Source organism: Alligator sinensis, unplaced genomic scaffold (genome assembly GCF_000455745.1).
Source record: "Alligator sinensis unplaced genomic scaffold, ASM45574v1 scaffold456_3, whole genome shotgun sequence".
NCBI lineage: Eukaryota > Metazoa > Chordata > Crocodylia > Alligatoridae > Alligator > Alligator sinensis.
In genome coordinates this window covers 986580-1008095 of record NW_005842211.1, presented here as the reverse complement: position 1 = coordinate 1008095, position 21516 = coordinate 986580, and the positions used below count along the sequence as shown (strand labels likewise).

Sequence of the window (21516 nt, the reverse complement as noted above, 5' to 3'; positions counted from 1 at the left end):
CACAGATTCCCCATCATGCAGCGCTCTCCTGCTTCTCTGGTCCCAGAATTCACTGCAGCCTCTGCTTCAGGCTTTCTGTTTTCCATCTCTCATGTAAATGAGACCTAGGGCAGTTGATTCACTCTTGTAACCCTTATCTGGTGAGGGTCTTAGGTGTGTCTCTCACTGCATCTTAATCAGTTTCGTTTAGGTAGAGGAGGGGAGGGAGGGGGGGTGAGTCCTTTGTGAGTCAGACAGACTGTATCCTGTGCCCCGATTGCCCAAGAATACAGAGCTGAGACGTAACAGAGGTAATCATGGACTCCTTGCCGGAATTCTGTCGGATTTCTCCCGGAATTCTCGGAATCGGGGTTCTCAGGATCCTCCTGAGATTCTCGGAGATCTCCAGCTTGGGCGGAAACTGCTCAAGCCTCTTATACGGCTAGCAAGCCAATCGCTAGCCGCCACGTGGGAATAATTTAGAAACAGCCAATAGTGGGAAACAAATTTACATATGGGTGGCGGGAACTCCTTTGCACCGGGGTTTTCTCTATGCAACTGAGAATTGCACCGTGCAAAGAAAGCTCCTTGTGGCGGGAAATAATTCTGCAGTGCCAAAGCGCACACACAAAATCATACCCTTTGGGTCATGACAGTAAGCATCATCTTACCCCATCAGATACTAATTTTGATGTATTAATAATATTTTGATAATATTTGTTAATATGTTGCTAGGGAGGAGCAAACTGAATTCTCTACTTTTTGATTTAGATAGGGCCCCACAATATTAAATGCTGCTCAGTATTTCCCTTAATGTAAGGATCCATCCATGTGAGCCTGATCCTCCTCTTCACCACCACCCCTTTAAAAATGTAATAAATGTGCTTTTAGTATAACAAAAAGTAAGGATGCTCACACAAGCTTTGAAATAAACTCTCACCCCGAAGGGTAGCCTGATTTTCAAGCTAGACAAACAGTATATATTTGAAAAAATATAATGAAAAGATGTAAATCTTCTGTAAGGGTGTCCATCTGTGCTCCCCCCCTTCCCCCCCCTCCATTTTTAATCCCTTTGATCTTCAGTCATTATCAGAAATAGAAGTACTGAAAATCTCATAGGGAGACCTTTCCCAGGGACGTTTCAAGCCCCCTTTTGTAGTTTTGAAAGGTTTAGCTAAGTATCTGAACTTTAATTTGTCACTACTAGTAAAATGCCTTTTGTAAGCCCTCTATTTGAAGACTAGCCATTACTGAACATTGTTTCAAAAGACAAGTTGGCTGTTATGATATTTTTCTGAAGAGCACTTTGTGCCCAAAAGCTTATCAAGCATCTCTATGAACTGCACAGTAGGTCTAATAAAAGATATCACAAAAAAATAATAAAACAGCTCAGCAACAATCACCTTAGTTCGAGTAAATTTTCCAGACCATCACAGCTACTCTCCAACCCTATTGATGTTTCCAATACTATTTATTACTTAAAACTTCCCATTTGCCTCCCTTTACATGTGAGCCTATCAGCTACTAATAGAACAGACATGATTGGCAAGAAAAAAATTATTAGCACCCAGAGAGGCTACATAACCCTTAGCCTCTGCCTGTGACAAAGTACAATTCAAAGAAACTTGGTGTATTAAAACCAGGCCTACTCTCTGGGGATCATCAGTATTATTCCAGCAGTGCTGCTTGATACGAGGTGCACACAGAAAATAACCAAATACATAAAAAACAAAACATCTTCACTTGCTTTAAAAAAATGTATCAGCACCACAAATAAACCAAGAGTTAACCATCAGAACAAAATTGATGCCAGTACTAGCATTAAACAAGGTTTTTAATAAAAGAGTTATGGGAGACATCGTTTTGTGTGACCATTTTGGAGACTAATGGTGCAGCACTAACATACTAATTTTATAGCTTCATAGTACTGCAAAATAGATACATTGTTGTGTGAGGGGTTTCAGCAGAGAGAATGAGAGTCAGGGCTTCTAAGATAGATTCCTGATTTTGTTATTGGCTTACTGTGTGACTTCAAGCAAGTCTATTTAGCCAGTATCAAGGATGCCCACCTTGAACATTCCTCATGCCTCATTTTTCCTATTTTTAATCAAGCTAATATGTCTGCTCAGCCATATTACGGCAAATACTTGAGGAATAAGTATTCCAGCAAAGGCACTTACTTGATGCCCAAAATCTTGTCCAACAGCTTTCCCAACTATACAGTAGGTCCAATAAAAAATACAAAAAATCCTTGCCTCTCATGCAAATATTTACTGATTTGAATAATCTGGCACATCAGGGTATCCCATATGTATGTGATTTGGGGACCAGGGCTTTCAATTGAGGCCCTGGTTCAGGCAGACCACACTGCTGCTTCTGTCTAAAAAGTATTCACATATTTACCACTGGAAAAATATAAGACATCACCAACCAACAGTCTTATGAAAATTTATTTGTATTGCAAAAAATCTCAAAAACCCGAAATAAAATGCTGTGCCTGCAAAATGGCATTGCTGTTATTAAAGAAACTAAATAACATGTTTCAGCAGAGCTAATAAGCATCATCCTATGCTCATAACTTTATAAGTCAGAGTCAAATGTATGGCTCATGGGCCAGATCTAATCTGCAGAGCCTCCATCCAACCTGCTGGATGACTAATAGGACAGGGAATTTAGGAATGTCATTAGCAGGGGAAGGTGGTGGCAGGTGGCTGGCAGGGGAGAGCTCACTGCAGAACCTGTGGCCCCATTAGACATAGCTGTTGTACCAAAAGAGCTCCTCTTGCCCTGCAACTGCTTGGCCCACAGCCACTTGCCTTGCTGCTTACACCACCTTTACTGTGATAAACAGCTGCTTGGCCCATGGCCACACACCCCATCACCTTCACCACCAACCCTACCACAACTCCCACTTGCCTGCAGATCTGGCCAATGATGTGCTCTGCAGTCCGAACCCAGTTCAAGGCATGGGGTGATTTTGACCATACTGCTTTGGGTTACCACCTTTTCCCAGTCCTGTACTTAGAGGAATTATGAGAAATCCTGAAGATTATTTAATTCATGGGCAATAGTAACATTCATTGGGAGGTAATAGGGTATAGGAGTTCCATCTGGATAGTTAAATACCTCTTATCTATTTGGTATAATAGTTAATCAGAATGTAACTGAGCTGGAGTTTTGGCCAGGAGTCTGGCTGTAGAATATACCTTTTTGCTTTGCAAGGTCTCTGTGCTATACTTAGAAGAAATAAAACAGAAAATCAAGCCTCTAATTAATAGCGAACTGGAACTGGAACCTCAAGAAAAAAAATATTTACCTTGCCAATTAAAAAAAAAAAGAATCGCATTCTTTGCAAGTATTAAAACAACACTTTGCCTTTTATAGAAATGCGTACCAGCTGTCACAGGTAGCAAAATCCCTGTGCTACCTGAGGGTTGGAAAGTACCCATATGCTTTTGTTACCTGTAATAATAATTCGTATTTTGGCAGCACTTGCAAACAGTTGTTGTTTTGTTTCTTTGTTAATGAAGCTTTATATTGGAAGGTCCCTTTGTATGCAGCTCTACAAGAGATTAAACAGGAAAAAAAACCCTGTCCTTGTGCCATCTGATGAGAATCACTCTAGACTGCATTGTTGTTAGGTGCTTTGTTCATACGGTTGTGAGATTAAATTGTATTTCTACCTTTTCTTCCCTAGCGTGAGTCCTTATTATAGGAGTGGATCACGTGGGCTGGAGAGTTTTTTTCCTCCCTCATTATAATCTTTGTCATAAAAATAAAGTCTATAATTAAGGAAATCTTGAAATTGTCCAAAAATAATTATTGCTGGTTCCTCTGAATATGTAATAGCATATCTACAACACATGGTGTTGGGATAAATATTTGGCTATCTGTGCTTCAATAACCGCTGCCAAATTTGGACCTGAGTTTCATTTACTAGTCAGGGAAGCACACATGTAATCAGAAATTCAAAACATCGAACACTGAACTGGGATTCAGGAGATTTGAGGTACATACCTGGCTCTGCTATTGACCTGCTGCGTAAGCATAGGCCAGTCGCTTCTGTTCTGTGCGCACCAGTATCCTCATCAATGGAGCTGGTTATACTCACTTTTGAGAAGATGGGAATATGGGCATGCTTTAACATCCATTTAAGTCAAGAATTTGAGAATAAGAACTGGGCAGAGTGGTCTGGTCTAGTAGACAGAGAATCAGTCAGGGAGTCAGGAGCCCAGTAGGTTGCACTCACAGCTCTGCCTCACTCAAACCTGTTAAGTGACATAAAGCAAGCCACTTGACCTCCCTGTGTATCATTTTCTGTAGATTTAGAATGAGGATAATAATATCTACCTGCTTTTTAAAGGTTTCGGGCCTGCTTACGGGAAGAACTATATAAGAGCTTGCTGTTATCATTAATAAAATGCATGAGTACTGGATTAGATCCCATGCATTGAATTAGATCCCATGCATTTGGTCTCATATGAACTAAATCTTTGGTTGCTAAAATTATAGTCCAAGCATAAAGCACTACTGGGAATTTCAAATATTCAAAAATTCCATTAAGCAGCCTCCCCCCAAAGATTATAAGATTGGCTTAAATATGAGATTTTTTAAAAATGCAAGCGTTCTTTTTCTTACAGGGGTATAGTTTGTAGCCGTGTTGGTCTAAGGACATAGGCAGACAAGGTTTTTTGGGTAAATCTGATATCTTTTAGTTGGTCTAAAAAAAGATATCACATTTACCCAAAGAACCTTGTCTGCCTATGTTCTTTTTCTTTGCATTTCTTAGTTATTAAGGCCTTAGAATACACTTAAACCAAATTTTCAGATTTTTCTTGAGAGATATTTCTAACTTTTGGAGCTGGATTTTTAAGAAAACACAGAATATCACAAGACTTATGATAAAATCGCAAGTTGTCAATCCTGACAAAACAGCATAGTGATAGGCATCTTAATAGTACTGTACACCCACAAAGATATATATATGCATATCACAAGTTCAAGACTGTAATCTTGGGACTTTTCATGACTTTCCTGAGAGTTGAACAAGGACAGATTGGAGTTTTTCTAAACAACAACACAGAAACGTTGAAAAATATATCTGGAAGGACCTCAAGAAATCATTTAATCCTACTCTTTGTTCAAAGAAGGATCTTCTTCCGTGCACTTAAAACCCTCTATTAATAATGATTCTACCACTCCAAGGAATTCACTTCAGTGTTTAGCTACTCACATTGTTAGATAGTCTTTTCTAATGTTTGACCTAAATCTTCCATTTATTATTTAATTTAGAATAATGAAGGTTCTAAATAATGGACTTTTTTTTTTATGACCAAGTCATAAAAATGTCCTGTACTCTACTTTTTATATCACCAATGAGTTTTGATAAGGATATATTGGCATCTTCTCCCATATGAAATCTCAGCTTGACTCCTCAATGACATGGGCAATTGAGCATATAAAACTAAAACTATTTTTTCCTTTCCTTCCAGGACAGGCTCTTTGTTTTTTCACCTTCCATTCATTTTCTACAGTACAGAGAGTACTGTAATGGAAAATCATCATTTTTGGGAAAACGAGGTTCTATGAACCAGCTCTCCCATAAGTAGAAGCAGTTATGCCACCATTCATTCCTTGGTTAACTGAATATTCACATGGAGATAAAGAAAACTTCTCTTTAAACTTTTCCTTCAGGCAAATGTGCAACAAAATCTATCTTAAGAGGAAGTAAAACAACCTTATTACTATTTACTACGCAAATGTACTAAACCCATAAGACTCCTTAACAGAGCTGGGATATATTGCAGATACCTACCCAGAAATGTTTTGCAACATAACTTTAAAATAATAGGTTTTGGCTACTGTCTTATTCTCTTGGGTTCACTTTCTGTGAATATTCATAACAGCTACTTTCTTTGGGAGAAATATTTACACAATAAACATTCGAAAAAAATATTATATTATTCTAAAGTCATAATTTGGTGGGCATACTCTCTGCAGGTGTAAACCAGTGTACCAATTTATACTGGCAGAGAACGTCACACCCAATTTATACTGGCCCATGCCACTGTCATACCCAAAGGGACTGATCCAGATAAGGCCCTTCAGCTTTGGGTGCTAAATACTAAAGCACTGGGACTGTGTTGGACCCATATCTTTAAAGATACTTAAGTAACTTACTTCTTTATTGGGTCCTTATGACAAGGTATTTAGCAGAATTTTCAGATTTGTTGGAGCCTGGCAGGCTGCTTCTGCTGTGGCCTTAAACTTGTGACCTCAGGGCTGTTGACCATGTGTCTTAGTGCCTGCACCACCCAAGCTCCCTTAGGTAACTGAAGGAGCACATCTTGAACCTAATCAAAAATTTTCTGGCAAAACCGACGTTCACAGGAAAATGATATTTCATTCCAAATGTTGGGTCTTTGAACTTTTGCCGTACACAAGGCAGGGTTCCAGCAGAAACTTGCCTAGATGCAGATTGGCTGGAACCATGGCCGGAGATCCAGAATTTCCATGAACCTTAGCTTTGGGGCTGTGAACCTGACCAGGGCTCACCTGCCAGCTGCAAAATAAGCCTGTTAATTTCATGAGAATCCAGCCAGAATCCAACCAGCTTCTAGATTACAGGAAATTAAAAAAGGACCAAAACAATAATAACAACAGAAATTTCCCCATGAACCAGAAACCCTAGTTTTCTGACAGGTAAGACAGGTACTTTTGACATCCTCACTGGGCAACTCGGTGCCAAGAAATCAGTAGGGATTCGATACATCAATACAATTGAAAGTGTCACAAAGTGTGCATCTGTGTCTTCAAGTATTTTTGCAAATCTGGAATTCACAGTCCAATAAAAATCCCACTGAAGGCAGTGGGAAACTTTCCATTGACTTCAGTGATCTTTACATCATGCCCTAAACAATGTTTCCTACTTTCCATATCTGAAAATGAGGATAATAATAACTGCCAAGTTCACAGCAATGTTGTAAAGACTAATTAATGCTTAAAAACCTTGGCTAAAATATGCTGTAAAATATAATACAATTATGGTCAGTGTGAAGTGCTAGGGGTTTTCACAAGTTTGCATATCAATAGGGTTTCTTTCTAGTAAAATTCATTCAGGCATTTCAATTTCTTTTTTGTTGCTTATAATAACATACATTTCAATTTCTTTTTCTTGGTGGTTAAGCAGTAGGCAGCTATGATGAATATTTGCATGGGATGCCAAGGGTATCATTTCTTCAGGAATGGTAATGACAATAACAGAAGGCAATATTATCCTTTCATATGATATTGGGAGCTTTCGTGAAACACCTCTGAATTTGTAAAAACATACATGTACAAAATCTGCACATATGCAGACAAATAAGACAATGCACACACTATTCAAATGCCAAATTTTCCTATCTTTACAGACACAAATGGGTATGACAGCAATATTCTGGAGTGCAGATTTACAAACCAACTTTGAAAAAAGGGTCACCATTTTTTAAAAAGGACCTCCAAAGCAGTGCCTGTAAAAGCAGCTCCCCAGCATTTGCACATGAAAAACAAAATTGTACATACATATTCTTCTTTAATGTGGTAAATGAAGACCTTCTACATTGAAACAAGTGCATCTACAGTTGTTCTGAATATATTTAGGAAGGATCAGTGAGAATTCACCACTTTGTTCACCTATGCCATGTGTAAGAACTGAAATAGGTCAGTGCACATCTTAAATCTTCTCTGTAAAGTAGAAAAGAGAGAGTAGCACAACTTTGATTTTCCTTTTGCGTATTCCCCTGCATTTGTGTATACCCCACATAATCCATTTGCGTATTCCCCCTGCATGCCAGGCACCCACATGAAGAAAGGGCCACATTCTCACCTGGTATAATGAACATAGCTCCATTGATTTTAAAAGAACAATCATTTGCAAGAGCTGGATATCAGGCTTAAAACATTTTTGCAGAATTATTTTGATTATATCCATGCCTTGTGGTTTCTTCTGTGCATTTGAATTACTTCAGTTATTACCTGTACTGAAAGTATAAAGAGAAAGCAATAGTAGATAAGAACAACTGTTGACATGATCATATTAATGTTGAAACCCTCCACCTTATTTTACCTTAATTATATTTCTTCTTGTACCAGCAGTATAAAACCCACTAAACACCACTTTTGTAAGCAATTACAATCAGCATCTTGCTATGTTCATCACATTTATTATTTGTATTATTATGCTGTGCATTAGTATGTTTATCCTCATTAATTTTTTTCTGTGCCAGCTAGACCACTGAGGCAATTTTATTCTCATTACCACAGTAAGATTTTTATTACTAAAAATTACACCATACACATTATTTTTTTTTTTTTTTTAAGGAAGGCAATTTCTCCTTCGTGAATTCATTTATAATGAGGCACAATAAATTAAGAGAAAGAAACTCCTGATTTACAAGTTTAGTTCAGCATTAATAGCAAGACTTGTATAGGCATGTTGTTCGAAAAATGCAAACAAATTATTATCCTCTTTTCATAAATTAACCTCTTTGTAAGACAATGCACATTTATTTTTAATGTTCATGTCATTTATGCATACACACCAGCTTTAAAACCAGCTGCACATTTAAACACATTTTAATAAATAACCTAGGGAATTGAACTAAGTATAAGAAATGACCACACCTACACCAGTCACATTTTTTTCCCTAGTGCATCTAGACACTAAGATACCTGATATATTATGCTCAGTAGCTATAAATCTTAAAGAGGGATAGACTATCTAGTCCTCTGGCCATTTGCCTATAACCTGTCAGCCAAAAAAAAAGGATAGGAGATAAGGGAGGCAATTGATATCTAATACATATTTTTAAAAATTACATGGAATTGCAGGAATGTTGTTTCTGAATATGGTCATCATCTGAGATTCATGACACAGTCACATTTCAAATTGTGAAGAGAAATCATTTCCCAGGAGGGTAATAAGGGAAATATGTATCATATAGGAGCTATCCTATTGGTCATGTTCTGGCCCAGCATTCCTTCAACTGACATGTGACTTTACGTGCCAATAATATTGTAATAAATACTATTTTAGCCCTTCTCATCTGAAGATCTTGAAGCCACCTGCATGGATGAATATATTTTCTTATCCTACTTTACAAATTGGAACTGAAACACAGGAAGAATAAACAATGTGTCCAAGATCATGAAGTAGCTTATGAAAAGACCCGGCATTCAAAATTTTGGGCAAAATCCTGGCACCATTAAAGTTAATGGGAGTTGAAGGCTGTAATTAAGCCCTAATTGGGTGCCTCTACATGAGACATTTTACTGTGCAGTAGCAGTAAACATGTGTATCTACATGTGAACACACTGTGCAGTAAACCTCGCTAATCATGAGTAAATTTGCTACCTGCAAATGCAAGTAGCAAATTTACTTGCAACTACTTACTGTGCAGTAGCTCTTGTGTAGACACCTGACCGGCAGCAAATCTGCTCCTGGTCAGCCCATCATTTGGAGGCAGGAGATTGCTTCCTGCCCCCAGGAGCTGCTTGCTACTGGGGTGGGCTCCGCTACTGGAGCCCAGGAGGGGACAATTTCCCCCTGCTCCAAGATCGCAATGTGTGAGTGGGGCTGGGAGATCCTTATCTCCCAGTACCAGCTCCGCAGTCAAGGGGCTGGCACTGGGAGATCCTTATCTCCCAGTGCCGTGGGGCTTGGGCTGGGGAGCCTGTTGCCCACCCAGCTCTGTGACTGTGGAGCTCAGCAGGGACAAGGCTCTCCAGCTTCCATTCCATGACTGTGGAGCAGAGGCTGAGAACTGTCCCAGTCAGGAAAAGGTCCCACCCCCATGATCCAATTGGGTGATCAAGGCAGAGTGATTTGAAACAGCTGCAGGGGTGACCCAGGATCAGTTTACTTGCAAATAAACTAGTGAGTACATGCTCCTGTGCAGGCCTCTACACATGCAGATCCCAGCCCCCTTCCCCAATTCACCAGTGGGGCAGCGAGCAGCAAGCTAGCTGCTCGCTTTCCTATCCACAGATTGGGGCAGGGGGCTGGGACCTGACCCTCCCCTTCAGTTCTTTCTAAGTCCCCTGCCCCTGATTGGGGAACCAGGAACAGGAGCTCCCTGCTGCTGGGGCAGGTGGACATTGTCTCAGCCCTGGCACCAGGCAGCCCCTCAGAGGGAGGGTGCAATGTCCCAGCCCTGATGAGGAGACAGCTGTCTCCTGGCCTGGTGCTCCCTGCCAGCCCCTGGGCTAGCACCCAGGGGGAGCCTAGAGCTCCCCCTGGTGGCATTAGGGGCCCATTGCAGGGCCCTAAGAAGCAGAAGCATTCTCCTGCCATTAGCAGCAAATCTGCTCCTGCTTTCCTGCATGTGTAGATACCTGCCCAGGAGCATTTACTCGCAATTAATTTACTTACGAGTAAACTGATCCTGGATCATATGCATGTGTAGATGTGCCCACTGTGTCCTAGATGGATCTGCTAGCCATACCTATTAAGATACTCCAACACTTCCCTTCATAAACTTCATAAACTTCGGAGCTGGAAGGGATCTCATGAGACCAGAGTCCAGCCCCACTTCCATAGGCAGGAAGTCTCCTAGGATCAAAGGATCCCAGCAAGATAAACATGCAAATTGCATGCTTGAACCACCTCTGGGGGGAGTCTATTTCAGAACCTGGACACTCAGACTGTAAAGAAGTTTTCCCTTATGTCCAGTCTAAACTGGCCTTCCAGAAGTTTGTGGCTGTTAGACCTTGTTATTCCTTGTGGGGCCCTGGTTAACAACTGTTCTCCCAGGTCATGATATACCCCCCTTATATACTTATAGGCTGCCACCAAGTCACTCCGAGCCTTCTCTTCTCCAGGCTGAAGAGTCCCATGTCCCTCAGACTTTCCTTGTAAGGCTTGCTCTCTTGGCCTTTGATCCTATGGGTGCTCCCCTTTGGACTCTCTCAAGCTTATTCACGTCCCTCCTGAAGTCCGGGGGCCCAAAACTGGATGCAGAACTCCAGCTGTGGCCTCACTAAGGCCAAGTAGAGCAGGAGGATGATGTCTCTGGTTTTGCTTGAGATGCATCAGTGGATGCATGCAGTGTTTGGTTTGCTTTGCTGGCCACGGCATCACATTGTTGGCTCAGGTTCATCTTGTGGTCAGTCAAGACCCCCAAGTTTCTTTTGGTTGTGGTACTAGCGAGTGAAGCATTGCTAAGCCTATAAGTATGATGCTGGTTTTTCCTCCCAAGGTGGAGCACCCTGCACTTCTCAATGTTGAATGCCATCAAGTATTGGTCCATATCCAGGTATCCTCAGCCTGTCTTCCAGTGTGACCACCTTCCCCCATAGTTTAGTGTCATCTGCAAACTTTGCTAGTCCACATCTGATGAACAAATTCAGATCATTAATGAAGATGTTGAAGAGTACTGGCCTAACTACTGAGCCTCGAGGGACTCCACTGGTCACCTCGTGCCATGTTGATTTACTCCTGTCAACTAGTACTCTTTGGGTCAGATCCCAGAGCCAGTTCTCCAGCCATCAGACCACGAGATGCTTGAGGCCACAGTTCCCCAGCCTAACCATGAGGATATCAAGGGAGACCAAGTCAAAGGCTTTCTTGAAATCCAGATATATGACATCAACCTCGTCTCCCTTGTCCAGGCAATGTGTCACCTGGCCATAGAAGGAGACAAGGCTGGTCAGGCAAGATCTTCCAGCAACAAAGCCATGTTGGCTGGCATTCAGAAGGTTACCTTCCATTAACCTGTTGCTGATGGATCCCTTAATGATTTTCTCCAAGATCTTTCCAGGGATGGACGTCAGATTGATTGGCCTATAATTCCCTGGATCTTCCCTCCTTCCCTTCTTGAAGACTGGGACCACGCTGGGTCTTCTCCCATCTTCTGGTACCTCAATTGAGCACCATGAATTCTCAAATATCTTTGCCATAGGGTGTGTTATGAAGTCCATCAGCTCCTTGAAGACTCTCGGGTGCATTCAGTCCAGGCCTGCGAACATATTGATGTTTAGCCTCTCAAGGTGTTCCCTCACTTGATCTGTGTCAATTGTGAGCCTGTCTCCAACTCCCTGGATATTTTGCATCATGTCTTATAGTGTGACCCCCTTGGACAGGCGGAAAACTGATGCAAAGTAATCATTTAGGAGTTTGGCTTTTCCTTGAGTGTCAGATGTCAGCTGTCCCATTTGATCTTGCAGGAGTCCAACGTTGCCTTGGATCTTTCTCTGGCTTCCCACATATCTGAAGAAGGACTTTATTTTATCCTTGATTCTGGTGGTTAGCCTGAGTTTGGCTTCTACCTTGGCTTTTCTCGACTGTTCTCTACAGGTGTGGGCTAGTGCTGAGTAGTCCTCCTTGGTGATGATTCCTGCTTTCCATCTGGTGTAGGCTTCTCTACAGTTTCAGGAGGTCCAAAAGTTTTTTATTTAGCCAAGGGGGCTTCCCTGCCCGCTGACTGCATTTCCTGTGGGATGGCATGGACTTCCCTTATGCTTTGAGGATTGTGTTCTTAAGGAATAACCATTCCTCCTGGACTCCCCTTTCTGAGTGGCCATGGTCTCTTAATGCCCGACTAACCAGTCTCCTGAGCTTGTGAAAGTAAGCCTTCCCAAAGTTGAGGATTTCTGTTTTTCTGAGAGATTTGCCCACCCTGTGTTGGACAGAGAAAGTTATCAGTTCATGGTTGCTGTCACCCAGCTTCTCCTTGATCCTCAGATAACCCACCAGATCATCCCCTTTGGCCAAAACCAAATCCAACAGTGCCTCGTCCCTAGTCGGCCCATAGACCTCTTGTGTTAGGTAGAGGTCATCAATGCAAGCAAGAAAGCTACACAACCAGTCAGGTTTGGCTGGTTGCTCTTCCCATTAAATGTCGGGGAGGTTGAAGTCCCTCAGGATGACCATGCATTGGGAGCGTGTGGTCTCAGCCAGTTCCCTGTTGAATTCACAATCCAGTTTTTCTTCTTGGTTGGGGGATCTATAATAGACTCCTACCATTATATTCCCTTCCCCATGTTTTCTCTGTATTTTAACCTAGAGGGTTTCAAGACACCCTCCTTGGTTAGTGAGCATAGTTTGAAGGGAAGTGTACTGCTCCCTGATGTAAAGAGCTACACCTCCACCCTTCTTCCCAATGTGATCTCTCCTGTACATGGTATAGCCTTCTATACATACAGACCAGTCGTAGGTAGAGTTCCACCAGGTCTCCATTATTCCTACAAGATCATATTTTTTATTGCACAAGAGAAGGGCCAGTTCCTCTTGTTTGTTTCCCAAGTTCCTGGCATTTGTGTACAGGCAGTTGAGTCTGCCATGGGAAGCCCTAGGCTTCCTTGTGTAATGGGATGTGATCTTTCCTTGGGCTGTCGTTGGAGTGGCTTCCCTTAGGCTACCTAAGCTGTTACTACTGTGGTTGACATGACCTGGGCTAGAGCTGTTAATTCCCTTGACAAAAGCCTGCTTAATTTTTTTTTAATTGGCCAAACCTTAAGAAAAAATATTTTTTTTAATTCATATTTTATCAAAAAAAATTATTCATGTTAGTTTTGTGGATGACTAGAATTTAACCAGACTATCAGAGCACATTAACATGATCTGAGAGGATTTAAAAAATGTGTTTTTTAAACAGTAGAAATATTGGGCACATTCATATTCAGAGTAGTGAGAGAAAAACCTCAAAAGCTTTGAGAACAGTATATATATATTTTCTTTTGGATTTACCACTTGGCCCCATTCTTTTGAAGTCAATGGAGTTTCCGCATGGAGTGTGGATCTGATCCTTCTACAGTGTGTTTACTTGGAGTACTTGAGGACATTCTTAGTACCTTTAAAAATACAGGCCACTTACTAGGTGCATAAATATAGTTTATGAGACTAATTTTAGTCACCCAGGTTTGAAAATGTTTGAACCTTCAAAGTAAGATGCAAAGCTTGGTGCTGACTTATAACACCCAACTTTGGAGGAACAAAGTAGGCATTCTGGATGCTGGAGTTTGGTTCAAGCCTTTAGAAAAAGGGGCCATTTACTAAATGCTATTGTGGATATTGATTTTTTGGCTTGTGATAGGTCTCAGCGTGCAACAAAACTGGAAAATCAAGATCACAAAAAACAGATAGCAGACACACAAACTGTGGTCACTAACTTAACAGTTTAAATTACATGTGATCAGTCTGTTATGATGGAGCAGAAAGGAAAATGATGGAGTAACACACTAATAAAATGAACCAACATAAAGAAAGAATAGCAGAGATAACAAATAATCTCTTAAGCCAGTTATGTTATATTTAATGTCCATAAGAATACTTATTTAATTATTCAGACAGACATGTTGGGTAGATTTAGTCCTCACTTTTAATAGTTATAACACAGAGGAAAGTGTGGACTTCTCCTAGCTCAAGAGGTATACTTCCTTAGAACACAATACTTTAGGTCATGTGCTGTTAACAAGAGGAACTATGAATTTGTGGAGACTGTTGCTTTTTCAGCTAACACATGTGGGAATGCAGTAGCATAACAAGGGGTGACCAGGGTGGGAGGCACAAAAATAGTAGCAACTGCCTGCCAGTTCAGATGCTGTCACCACTGCCACCAGCCAGAGTCACTGACATATTTCCATGTACCACTACCACTCAGGACCCTCAAACATCCAGTTCTACCTCTGTGAAAATGAGGTTATGGAGTCACCAATTTATTTTCCTCCCTGCCCATTTTGGGATGAATGGGAATTTGCCTCACAGACTATTAGGGAAGAGAAGTCTTTAATCTTAAATTCAGGTATCCATAGTTAAGAGAAGGAATGCCCTTCTGTTGGACCATGCTTATTCTCATAAGGTTATCCATAAGGACACATGGGAGCTTGGTCTCTTAGAGAAAGTTCTGAAATTGAGATTATTTTATTATGTTATGGTTTATGAATGTATACTCAAAAATCCAGCTATGTTTTATTTTAAACCTTTGCATATTACTCAACTGTTGTAATCTGTTATGATGTTGCAGGACCAGATTCTAGAGCTGTAGTTGACAAACGGACTACAATTTGGAAAGTTTAATTATGCAAGCAGTGGCATCTGTTGGATTAATTTATAGCTGTAATATCATTTGAATGCAACACATTCTGAATGCATATTGTTATTGATTTACTGTAAACCAGTTACTTAAACTAATTTCATACTTGCCATGAAAGCCTGCTTGAGATGTCATATCCTGAACTAATATGACAGGAGCGAAAAAAGATGTAATGTCACGCTAATGAGTAGGTCAATACTGTATATTGCAATAGATATATGTGAGTATGTAACGTGATTACAAGTGAAACATATGGTTTAAAACTGAATCCCACTCCTTTCCTGTAGGAAGATGACTTTAAGAAAAGCTTCAAAACAACAAGCTCTGGCACAATCAAGAGGCTGAGATGGACAATCAGCCCTGAAACTGCACCAGAGTCTTGAACCGGCTCTGGTCCTGGGGCACCAGCAGAATCCAGTGGCAGTGGCAGCAGAAGCACCTTCTCCCAGTCTCAGCTCTCCATGCTTCCTTCCTCCCACCGCCATAGACATAGCTAGCCAGAGGTCTCTATGAAGCATGTAGGCTGAGATATGCTTACTAAGATCTAAATAAAACACATACTAAGTGTTTCATGTGACAGGGTCCTAACACCCAGCATTATCACTGTTGTCTGCACCACCTACTGCGCTGCTTCTGCCCCCTTCTCCTCCCTTCCTTTGATTTTCATTCCCCTGTCATCCTTCTATTCCCTGGAAGTCCCCATTGGTCCCTCCTGCTTCTCACAGATTATGGATCTCCAGGATCTCCAGGATTATGGATCTCCTGCTTCTCACAGTCTTATGTCTCTGGCAATCCCTCACAGTCAAGAATGATTGTCTTCTCTGATGGTCTTATATTTGGGCCTGAAAATGGCTGATGAGGCTGATCTGGGATTGACAGACTGTTGAAATTCAGGCACATTGTTTATGGGTGGGGTGGGTGGCTCTGGATTCTTGGTTTGATGTGCAACTTGCTTAGCTGCTCCTGCTTTGCCATCTCCTGTTGTTATCATAAGGTTTCAAAGTACTGAGACCCTTGCAGCAGACTCTTCCTCCATTTTGGGTGGTCTTGGATGATAGTCTTCCACAAGGTCATGTCAACGTTGCTTTTTTTGAAGTGGCCTTGAGAACATCATTGAAGAAATTTCTCTGCCCTCTTCTTGAGAGTATACTTTCATTGAACTGGAAAAGTAAAACTAGCTTCAGGAATCTGGAGGTGGACATCTAGATGACATAGCCAGTCCAATGAAGTTCATGGTGGCTGATCATTGCCTCAATGCTCAAGGTGTTTGCTTGAGAGAGGACACTAAGTTTGGTGTGTCTGTCTTCCCACTGGATTAGAAGGATCTTCCACAGGCAGCATTGATGGTACTTCTCCAATGACTCCAATGTCTACAGGTGAGCATCACAACTTCTTGATAAGCCATGAGCTTGGTTTTGGAACTGACATGATGATCTTTGAGCACCCATTTCCTCAGGCATCCAAAATCTGCATTTGCACATTTAAGGCAGTGTTGGATTTCTTCATTAATGTCAGCTTTCTGTGAGAGAGAGCTTCCAAAGTAAACGAAATACTCAGCATTCTCCAGAATCTCACCATGAATCTGAAATACCAGGGCTGGGAACTGCTCAGTAAGAGCTTTTTGATGGAGAACCCTAGCCTTCTGAACATTAATTGTCCATCCCATTTTTTGTATAACTTGGTAAAAAGTTAATGATTGCCTGAAGATCTGCTTCCAAGTGAGCACAGACTACAGCATCATCAGCATACTGGACCTCAATGACTGAGGTTTGGGTGGTCTTGGTTTTAGCTTGGAGATGGCTTAGATTAAACAGTTTACCATCCATTCAGTAGTTTAGCTCCATTCCAACTGAAAGCTTGTTGGTGGTCAGATGTAGTATTGTGGTAAGGAATAATTGAGAAGAGTGTTGAACTATGATGTGAAATCCTCTCCCATACTTGAAGATTTTGGCAGGGATTCCATCAGCTCAGGATGCCTTGTCATTCTTCAGCTGATTTATGGCTTTCCTCACCTCATCAAGGGCTGGAGGCATTCAGAGATGTCTCTGACTGGGTGTTGCAAGATGAAGTTGAGAACACGCTAGTCAACAATAGTCTCAACTGAGAAGGTCTTCAAAATGCTCCCTCCAGTGGGTATTGATGGCTCCCCTTTCCTTGAACAAGTCTCTTCCATCCTTAGGTCTCAAGGAGGTTGGTCCCTGAGGGCACCTTTACACATGCTCCAAAGGGGGTGGGGGAGGGGAGAGGAGGGTGGCACTTTAATTAGAGTAGCTCCAAGAACCTCTCTAATTAAAGCACCACTACATCTCCTGTATCAGCATCCCTGCACTTAAAAAATAGCATTGCTTCTGCTGCAGTCATCATATGGGAGCCATTGTGAATGACATATGGCTCCCATATGTGATGTGATGAATCACACTCCTGCTTCATCCAAATGCTGGATTACCTTCTTGTAACTGCCACCTTTGTGCCAGTTCATGACTAAGCGCTTCTAGACCTCACAATCCTGCTCCCATCATCACCAGCTGGTCAGCATAGGGCTTGAAAAATGTTCAGAAAAAAACATTTTCATAGAAGACACCTGTGCATGATTTCTTTTATTGTGGAGGAACTGCTACACATGGTTCTTCACAGAACAGGACCTGACTCCAATGGAAAGGAGGCCAAGACAACTGGAGATCTTGTTCTGTGGCAGCCTTTCTCCACCTTCTCAGCCATTGAGATTCTAACATCTTCCTCCTGCTGCACCATTGAGGACTTATAAACTCATGGTTGGAGGCTGGGAAGGCTTAATACAGTGATGCCCTGTACTTGCCATGTCACAGCACCACCAAGTGGTACTGCTGTTTGGTCCATGACTGCTTATTTTTCAGAGTTACCCCTCCTTATTTTGCAACTAACTGTCCCTGAATGTCATTCCTCTATCTACCACCTGTGGATGTACTGGGTTGCAGTACAGCTTTGCCCCCAGTGGAAGTTATGTGGTGCTTTGCCAAAGGGTATGTGCCCAAAATTCCAGCAATGCTCATAATGCTTCTGATTGGTCAACATATGAGGAGTAATGGCATTGCTGCACATCAACACTGGTGTCAATGGTGATGCATCATTTGTAGTGAGTATGAGCAACAATATATTTTTCAGGTAAATGAGTACACAGCCAAAAAAAAATTGAAAACTGCTGCTCTGATTTGGCATGCTGGGTCAGATTTTCTGGTCTGGATACTCTGTGCTCAGCTCAGGATTAGAGGAGGAACTGGGAAAAGAAAACAATGGTTTTATACCCAAACCAGCTCTCTGATTCCCATTATAAATTGCACCTGGCTGCTCACAGTCCAAAGGGAGTTTTAGAAAACAAAGAAATGCTGTAATGAACAGGAACTTTGCTTATGTCCTCTTCCCCCCAAACTCCCCCAAAATGCTCCGTGCACAAGCTATTGGGAGTTGACTGCAGTACTCTACATAGCATTCTTCCCATGCCCCATGGAACTTCATATAGGGCTGCTTTTTGCTGCCAGATTAATGCAAAGCAGCTGTAGTTGGGAACAGAATCACTATACCATAAGCAGAAGCTCTTATTGCTCCTGGGAGATGGTTTGACTTGTCTTTTTTTCTCTCAGGCTTCTGTGCAGTAATATATTTTCCTTTTGAACTCCCAGAAACCATACAGTAAGTATATGATGAGAAATAAATTCATTCATTTTATATCTTTCTTTCCTTCCCAGGGTAACTTTCCTTTTTTCAGTACTGCTAGACTTTTCCATTGTTTTTTCACTAAGACCCCTAGCATGAAAAGAAAGAAGATGAAGAACCTGCTCTCTCTTATTAGCTAGATTATCCCATCTATTTTTCACATCTAAGCATAGAACCACCAGGGACTTCGTTCACATGATTCTCTAGCCTACCTTCATTATCTAGGGAAGGATAACATTTTCACTTAGGGTAAGGGAGAGGGCAAGGGTCTTGATGATCAGAAAGAAGAGAATGACCTCATTTGCAGTAATTTCAATGCTGTCTGCTGGCAAGACAGAGCTAGGAGTGTACTCTTAGCTGTTACATTTCATTTTCAGTACTAGATTTGATACCTGTTCAACATATATTAAGTAGCATGAATAGTAGTACAGTAACATCTGATCGTGCTTGACATGTTATACTATTTTTCCTTCATTTAAAATGTGTAAACCTATTAGTCTGTTTTCCCCTTAATTCTTCAGCAAAAGCTCAAATTGAGAAGAAACCTGTTTGTTTTCTGAATTCAATTAGCAAAAGGTTGCATGCATGCCAGTTTTTGTTAGACACATATTGAGATAATATGAATCATATTTTTCCTCTTCTTCAGAAAACTGCCTTATGCATTGACTATGGGCTGTCTGCAGCAAGCTTGAATGTCATCTGAAAAAAAATTACCATTTCTTTCCATGAAATGAGTGTCTAGCCAGATCTTCAGTCTTCATTATTGTCAGAAACACAACTTTGTGAACTCAGCCTTGCATTTTGTGCTTTCTAATGGAACTTCTATGTTTTCCAAAGATCTAATGGGATTGTGGAGGACATTACATTACAGAAAAATGCAGATGCGTTTGAGAGACCTGACACAAGTTTGGAATTGAAAGCTCTTACAGATCTAAAATAGGAAATCTCATGAGATTTGTCATGGTTGAGCTTTAATCTAAAGCTTTTAATGTAGATCAGCTCAGAAGTAGAAAGAAAATACAAGTTCATTATGATTGCTTTTGTAAGTTACCATTCATTTCAACTTACAGAAAACAGTAAAAAACATCAAAAGAAGATAAGTTATCAAAACCAGACATAAACCTCATACTAATTTTCATGGTCCCTGTGCACTAGCAATGCAAGGTCCAGCTTTCCAATTGCTCCAACCTTCAGTTCTGGCAGCTTCATAGCTTTTCATCTCAATAGCTTTGGATCCTCATAGATACTGAGCAGCTATCCCATATGTAAAAAAGGAGTCATTTTGAAGGAGACAGGACAACACAAATTCTTAAGCTATGGTCAAAAGTGTGCTAACCTGAAATCTCAGAAAGTTAATCACTGTATGCCCCACCCCCTAATGTATACTCCCCCAATGTATACCCCCGCCCAATCCTATATTTATCTAGTCTTTCGCCTTAAAAGATCAAAGAATTTATGAACTACCAGCACACAGGAATTACCATACATCTCACTGCTGGGTTTTTAAAAAAGGAGGTGTTCTCTAACATAGTGAAAACCTTACAAAAGTTTAGGAAAGGGAGTCAACAATTTTGTAGTCAGTGGGAATTGGAAAGGGGATTTAATGAAGTGGAATATAATTACCAAATTGTAGGGCATAGATTGAAACCCACAGTGTTAAACTATTCCTAAAAATACTTTGCCCTTGATTCTGATAGTTCCTCATGCTGAAAAGTCCCCATTTTCAGAATGATCTGAGAATTTTTTGTGGAATCATATTCAGCTTGCATACATGGTTTTAATAAAATCCAAATGTTTTAGGAAGTAATGTAAATTTCATTCATTTCATTTTATTTAATTTCTGCCAATATAAAAATATTTCATTTTAGTATTTTGAGAAGAAAATGTTTTGGTTTCCTACTTTGAAATGACTCTTTGTTATGATTTTCAAATGTTATATTATAATTTTATATTATATAGTATAGGATATAATGGAAACATTTAAAAAGGTCATATTGACATAAAACTTAAAAAGGAGATTTTAAAAATCCTTTGTGGAAAATTTGAAATCTATGTTTTATTCCCATGTGAAATTAAACCCAATTTCAAGACCTCGAATGCTTTGTTAAATTGAATTGACATCTTTACAGGTCCTTCACCTAACCTCTGCCTATCACTTCATTTCCATGCCACCTTGCAGTCCTTCACAATGCTACCTCCATATGTACTCTCTTACTTCTACCAAACACTTCTTAGTAACCCCACAAAGTCACTTTTCATAGTCAGCTTCTCACTTCTGTTCCCACTCAACTTTCTCTAACCTAATACAGTACGCAACCTTTTTGCCTTGGCTTGCTCCACACTGCTTGTTCCCTTCTGGCTCTTCCCTATAGGAGTTCCCTTTTCTATTCTACTTTTCCCACTGCCTTGCTCCCACTTTTTAAAATCTTGCCTCACTTACCAATTGCCTTCTGTCCTCAGCTGATTTTCTAGCCTCCTTCTTTACCTTTCCATCCAACACCCACTTCAGCTTACTGGTTATTTGGGTAGCAGTTGAACATTATATGGAAGTCCATTGTGTGCTGCATTATTACAAACAAAGAGTTGATTGATTAAACAGGCTAAGACATAGAGTGAAAACCAAGGTCCCCCACAGTCTGTGACATGTTGTCATTAATTTCAATAACCCTGGGATTTTACTCATTGTTTTTATTATACATCCAAAATATAGAAAACCTAATTTTCCCCTGAATTAAGCAGACCCTATTCCCATTCCCATCTAAGTCAATCAGAAATG

At 40.7% G+C, this 21516-nt stretch overlaps 1 long non-coding RNA gene across 2 annotated transcripts in view; it reads right to left on the bottom strand.

Moving 5' to 3' along the window:
- The window catches only part of LOC112550805, a 116611-nt gene that overhangs the window by 52462 nt on the left and 42633 nt on the right, over positions 1 to 21516 (bottom strand). The window contains exon 3 of one of the 2 annotated variants that reach the window (XR_003094814.1): positions 7909 to 8000. The exons of the other annotated variant lie outside the window; for it this stretch is intronic. This is a non-coding gene — a long non-coding RNA (uncharacterized LOC112550805). Of the gene's footprint in view, positions 1 to 7908; positions 8001 to 21516 lie in introns of those variants that run through there. 2 annotated transcript variants of the gene reach the window in all.